Below are 6,828 nucleotides of genomic sequence, written 5' to 3'. Positions count from 1 at the left end.
TAGAACGAAGCCGCCTTCAGCCAGGCGCGTGTCCTTTGTTTTCCTTATTTCCCATCACTGCTTTTCACAAACCCTCTTCCCATCTAGTGATGTGCTCCTGAGCTCACTGCCTGTTCCCACCTCCCTGCCTTTGCCACATGCTGCCCTGGAGGAACTAGAACGACCTCTTCCTCCTTTTCACTCTTCGAGTCTTTTCACCCAGCTGGTCTAGAGTGATGTCAACTCTAGCTCAGGTCCCTTCTGCTGAAAGAAATACTGCTTGACCCTACCTGCTCACAGGCAGCGCGTCTCTCCATCAAATTCCACTAGTGCGCTCTGTACAGATTCACGTGGCGCTGGGGACGTACTAATCCTTACGTGCATGTCTCCTGCCCATGCCCACTAGACTGTAGGTGCTGTGAGAATAGGGGCCGTTGCTTCACGTATGCATCATCTTACACGTTAGTAGGCCAACAATTAGTGGATTTGATGATACAACCAGTTATCTACTAACAAGTTGGATCCAGAGTGTAGCTTCTTGCTTTGAACTTGACTTTTGGTGTCAGAAAGACTTGATTTCTAAGCTTGACTGTGTCAACTCGCAGCTTTGTGACCTTAGGCAGGCTATTTAACTTCATTGGGCTTGTTTCCTCACCTGTGAAAACAGACACCCAGCGTAATTGGCTCCTGGGTCTGTTGTGGATCTAAGAGAAGTAGCACATATGAAATGTGTGGCTGGTGCATTGCCTGGCACCAAATCAGGTCTCAATAAACAGCAGCTGTTATTATTATCTGATTCTTTTTTGGGCTGGTGCCCAGGTATCTCTGCTACAGCAAGACTCAACAACTAGCAAATTAATAGAGATGTTGGTTTAGGGGAGGCATTGTAAAGAGAATGTTGAAATGAGGTTTGGAGGTCCAACAAGGTAAGAAATCAGGGGTTAACTCAATTCTGTTCTCTCCCAACTTTTCAACAGCCTGCAGACAGACTAGTTCTTAGCTGATTCTCCAGATATTGCAGAGTTTTTCCCAGAGGGGGGTGAAGAGTGACTGTGTATGGCTCTAAAGACCTGTACTTGTCACCTGACCTTGAACATAACAAACAGCCCCTAAGGAAGGTAGCTCCAGTTACCGTCATAGAGTTGGATGAGTTCTTCCAAGGCAGATTGATTTATTGGACCAGAAATACAGCTCAACAGCCCACACACGGATTCTGCTTTTGGCAAACTGCCTGGCTTGCCTCCTTCTCTCTTGCCCTGTTACATCGATCTGTGTGTGAGAGTTGGTGCAGTTTACTGTAGAGGTAGCCGTGTATGCTGCTAATGGAAGCTCCCAGCTCAAGGGCTGTCTGTCTGAGGTATCTCCAACCCTGAAACTAAAAGGACTCTTGTTCCATTTCTTCGTGTGGTGGCTTGAATTTCATTCCTCTGCTGCAGGTGGGTCCAGAATGTTCCAGAGTACCTCTCATTCTGTCTAAAGCTTCTGTTTCTAAATGCAATAGCATGTCATTTTTTTAAGGGAAGAAGAAAACTAACCTTCATTGTGTGCCTTGTGCTAAGGGAAAAAAAAATCACTATCCGTGTTGATCAAAAGATATTGAGACTCAAAGGGTTAAGGAACTGTCCCAAGGTCAAACGCAGTAGAGCCAAGATCCATACCTGGGTGTGTCTGACTGATGACCTCAGTGACGGCTGACTCCAAGTTTAGCCCTGCTAAGGGACAGCTGGCTAGCCACTACAGGAAAGACATCCAGATTGTAGGGTCACTAAAATGGAAATACTTTGAAATGTAGAGGCACAGCTTCCATTCATATTATCAGATATATTTTGTCACCATGTGCATGGCTTTTTGGCCTCCCTTGTGTTATCTTTTGCCTTGTAACAAATTACCACAAACTTAGCAGCTTAAAACAACACACATTTATTATCCCATAGTTCTTGTAGGTTAGGATTCCAGGCAGATTTAGCTGACTCCTCTGCTTAGGGTCTCAAGAGGCTGAAATGAAGGTGTCGCCCAGGGCTGCACTCTCATCTGGAGGCTCAGCTGGGGAAGGATCTGTTTCCCTGCTCACATGGCTGTTGGCAGCTTTCAGCTTCTTGAGGTTTAGGACTGAGAGCTTCAGTTGTTTGCTGTCAGTTGGTTGGAAGCTCCTCTCAGGTCCTAGAGGCCACTGTAGTTATTTGCCATGTGGGGATTCCCAGTGTGGCCACCTGCTTCCTCACAGCCACCAGGGAAAGAGAGAGACTCCTGCAAGCTGGGCACTACCATCTTCTGTGACATAATCACATAGATCCCATAACCTTTATCATATCCTGTGGGTAGGAAGCAAATCACAGGTCCTGTCCATCCTCAAAGGGAGAGAGTCACAAAAAGGCATGAACCTAGGAACTGGAAGACAAATTCAATGGCAGTGGGTGAGGGGGCGCCTTGGGGGTCTGGCTACCACATCCCTCTCGTCCTTTCTCCTGTTCTTCTTTCTTTCCCTCTTCCTTCATTTCACCATCCTATCTAGACTCAGACCTAGGGCTTTGCCAGTAAATAAGAGTTTTACAGATATGATATTGACAAGGAATATCACTTTGTGCCAGGTACCAAGCTAGTTTTCTTTTCAATTTTTTATTAAAGTACAATATACATACAGAAATATGCAACATCCAAAGTATAGATTTTGATGAATTTTTTAGAGACTGAACATATCCATGTAACCACCCCGCAGATCAGACAGCAGGCTATTACCAGCACCCCAAAGCCCTTTACGGCCCCCTTCCAGTCCCTATAGCCTCAAAGTGAGTCTCTGGCAGACAGGTCACTTTTGTGTGTTTTTGTACTTTGTATAAATGGAACCCACAGCCTGCATTGTTTTGTGTCTGGATTTCCTGACTGTACACAGTGCTGTGGCATGTGGTTCCAGGTTGTTCATTCTCATTGCTGAGCTGGGTTCCCATGTGTGCATAAACCCCAATCTGCTTATCTGTTCTCTTGTTGGTGGGTGCTGGGTAATCTCCAGTGTGGAGGTGTCACAGACCGTGCTGCTGTGAGCTGTCTAGTCTGCGTGTTTTGGTGAACACGTGTAAACACTTCTGTTGGCTACATACCTGGGAGTGGAGCCGCTGGGTCGCTGGGTGTGCCTGTTTCAGTGGGCCGTGTTTATGTGTATAATCCTCATGTCCTCACCATGAGGAAGGCGTCACCATCTCTTCATGCATGACAGCATTTGAGCCAGACCCTCACTTCCTCCAGAGCTCCTGAAAGACCAAACAGGAGGCAAGGCCAACAGGCACAGTGGAGAAAGTGTAGGTCTGGCTCTAATGCTTTCTCATTATTGACAACCCTTTTTATTACCTTTTCTTAAGAGACATGTTTTGGAAGATTTCTGCACACCAAGCTACCAAGAAAACGTCGTCTGCTCAATGCTATTGAATTCGTATACCAATTCTCTTAGTCAAAGGTGTATGTAACCAGCTGTGGCGTGGCTGACCCAGCCACATGCAGAATAGAACTGACGTAAATTCAGAAAAAATAAGTCCAGTTTTGGGTTCACCTCTGTGGCCTTCTTACAAGAACATGGGGTTTCTGCAAGGCTGTGGAACGCTGATAATCTGCTGTCCCTCCCCTTGTGATGTTAGGGAACTTTAGGTGATGGAGATCTCCACCCACCCCCCCCCAAGACCTAGACCCTGTCTGAAATCCTCCGATTTATGATCAATAAATATAATGAATGCATAAGTAATTCACAAATCATTTGGACCAGACCTAGATAATCATTTTAAACAAAGCTTCAAAGTCCTATCCATTGACTGTGGGCTTGTTCTTAAACGAAGATCAGTTACATGAAGGTAGTAAGGAACACTTTCCAAATGGCCACCAGGTGGCCAGAAAGTCTTCAGCCTGTTGCTCAAATTTGGGTGTACTTGTTCTTTCCCATCTGTCTGTTTCTGCTCTTCTCCATATCTGACACACGCGCGTGCACTCTCTCGTTTTCTGACTCTCTCTCTGTGTCTCTCTATATGAATATGTGTGATATATATACCATACGTGTATCTCCTATATTAGAGAGAGAGAGACATCTTTCTATCTCTATAAGCAAAATTAGGATCCCACTGTATCTTACTTTCTTATTAGCATTTTTTATGAAATAAAAAAAAGTCATTTCAATGACATGATTTAAAAAACTGCTGTTTGATATTCCATCACATGCATTCGCCATGATTAATTTGACTAATTCTGTATGTGGGGATGTTTATTGTTTAAGTTTATGTTTAAGCTGTTTCCAATATTTTGCCATTGCTAATGACACTGCAAGAATATGCTTGTACCCAAATCCTTGGGGACATCTTTAATTTTTTTGTTTTTTAGGCTAAGTGACAAGATGTTAAATAACCCACTAAATGAGTTGGCTTTTGGATGTTGGCTTTTGAATCTCATTATCAAATTCAAGTTTATGCTGCTGCCAATGGTGTACCAGAGTGTCTTTTCTGCCTACCTTGGTGATTTTCTATTACAATGATTTTTCTCAGTTTTATAGGTAAAACATGGTTGTTTGACTTTAATTGCATTTAATTGATTCCTGTCCAGATTTGCTGTCCATTTACGTTTCTCCTTATTTTGCATTTTGTGTTCCTTTTTATCTCATGTGCTTTCCCACTCCCCCACAGAATGCCACCCCATTCTTGGGCAAGCCTCTTTCCCTGCGGCATCTCTGCCTTTACCACGGGAGTAATACCAGTGTCCCACAGAAGAGTGCTTTGCAAAGAGAACATGGTCAAATGCTTTGCAAACAGAACGTGTCAGAAAAGTGCACACTCAGAAGGCCCGCAGGTGGCTTGGCCAGCCACATGTGTCATTCCTTCAGCTGGGATGCCCGAACTCCCTCTAGAGCTGTAAACCTCACATCTCACCCAGATTCCGGACCCCATCACCCAGGGGCCAGCAGAGCAGGAGGGGCCGGCCACGGTACCTAATGACTTAACCAGGTGAGGTTCACTTGCACGTCGGGTTTTTGCACGATTGTGCCTCAGAGGAAGTGTTCCCTACTGCTCTGGGAAACAGGGCAACCGTAAATCAGGTAACAATATGGCACTGACATTTATCCTTCTAAGAGTTTTACATTCTGAAGTCAGCAAGGGACCCATTGCCCAATCCACGGCCAATTTGCAGTCATCACTTTGGGAAAGCTAGACGCCCTTGCTCAGCTGGAAGGCATGCTGGGGGCGGTCACGAGCCCAGGCACCCCACAGGGCGGGGCCCGATCGTGTATCTCAGCCTGAACCAAATGTTATCTTCCAGGGTCGTGAGACAGAGACAGGAAGTCAGCAAACAGTGGGAAATTCTTCCTCTCACTGCTCATAGTGCTCTTCGGCCTCCCCTGGCCTCCTTCTTCAGCAGGAACATTTGCCTGGACAGCGGCTGCACCCCCTGGGGGGGCGTGACAGTGAGTCATTCCAACAGAAGTGGACGTGAGAAAAGAGTAGCCCTCTGGCCTTCAGCTGGTGCTAATTAGCAATCAAGGCCAAGGCTGAAGTCAATGTCCCATAAAGTCATGGTATAGCTTATGAGAGAATATTAGGCAGGCATTAAAAATAATGTTTTCAAAGAATTTTTATGAGACTGAAAAATGCTCATGACATGAAATAAAAGGAAGGAAAGAAAGGTGTAAAACCCACAGATAGAATACAGACTAGGATTCCAATTATGTAAAGGACTAGCTGGAAATATTGTAAAATGGTGACTGTGATTAGCTTTGCAGGTGAGATTAGGTTTGAGTTTTATGTTCTTTCTCATTATATGTTAAAAATTTCCTACACTATGCATTTGTGACTTTGATTTACTCCCCAAAATTAATATTTTATAAGACCAAGTCTGACATGTGCTGCCCCGGCCCCTGGGGATTTCACAAGTGCTTATTTGGTGTTAATTTCTCTCTTTAGCAGAGTTAGGACTGGCTGTGCCTGCCCTCACCCCACGTACTTGCTTTCTTGCCTGCTTCCTCCTTCTTCCCTCCCTCACTTCCTTCCTTCCTGACAAACATTTTCCCACCCTGAGCCCTGGGAAGTCTTTTGAGAAAAGCAAATCTTAAACCCAGACCAAGACCAAATTTGCAACAAGCTCAATGGGATAGGGGAGAGGGGACTGGTTTGGCAGCCCTCCTGGTGCAAAAAGGCTCGTGAACCCAAAAATGGCTCTGCATGCCCTAGTCACACTGCTCCTAGCAGGCTGCCTTCAGTTCTGGTGCCACGATCAAAAAAGAATGTTGAAATGCCTTCTGCTGATTCCAAAAATGCCAGTAACATCCCCACCAATAATATTAGCAGCAAGACCACCACCACGTACCGCATGCTTATCGTGTGCCAGACAGTGGATTAAACCATGATCTATTGTCTCATTTGATTTTTAAAACATCTCCTTTACAGATGAGAAATCTGAGTTTATCGAGGTGAAGTAATGAGGCGGGTACATGTTAATCTGTATAAATTTCCCTGGGGAAGGAGGGAGGCGAGTCTCAGGAAACCTCTGCCGTCTCTGCTGCTGGGGCCTCCCGCCCGCAGCCTTGGCTTCTGGGATTGGAGAAGCCGGCAGGAGAAGCGCATTTCCCCAGGGACAATTGTGTGACTCTTCCTGACCAAGAGTGACAACTCAACTCGTTTTAGAATAACATAGGTTTAAGTGGAAAGATTTTAGTGATGAGACAGGTATGGCTTGCTCATGGGAAGTAAGACGTTGAAGCTCCAGAATCGGGAAGATGGTTGCCCAGGTGTCCCTCAGCTGCATCCACCGTGCTCTCACCCCTGACTACTGTTTGCCTGACTTTGGCCATTTTGATGGTTTGAGAGGCCAAGCACTGCTCAGGCC

Source organism: Camelus ferus, chromosome 11 (genome assembly GCF_009834535.1).
Source record: "Camelus ferus isolate YT-003-E chromosome 11, BCGSAC_Cfer_1.0, whole genome shotgun sequence".
Lineage (NCBI taxonomy): Eukaryota > Metazoa > Chordata > Mammalia > Artiodactyla > Camelidae > Camelus > Camelus ferus.
The sequence above is the reverse complement of the archived record's forward strand: the minus strand, read 5'-3'. Positions refer to the sequence as shown.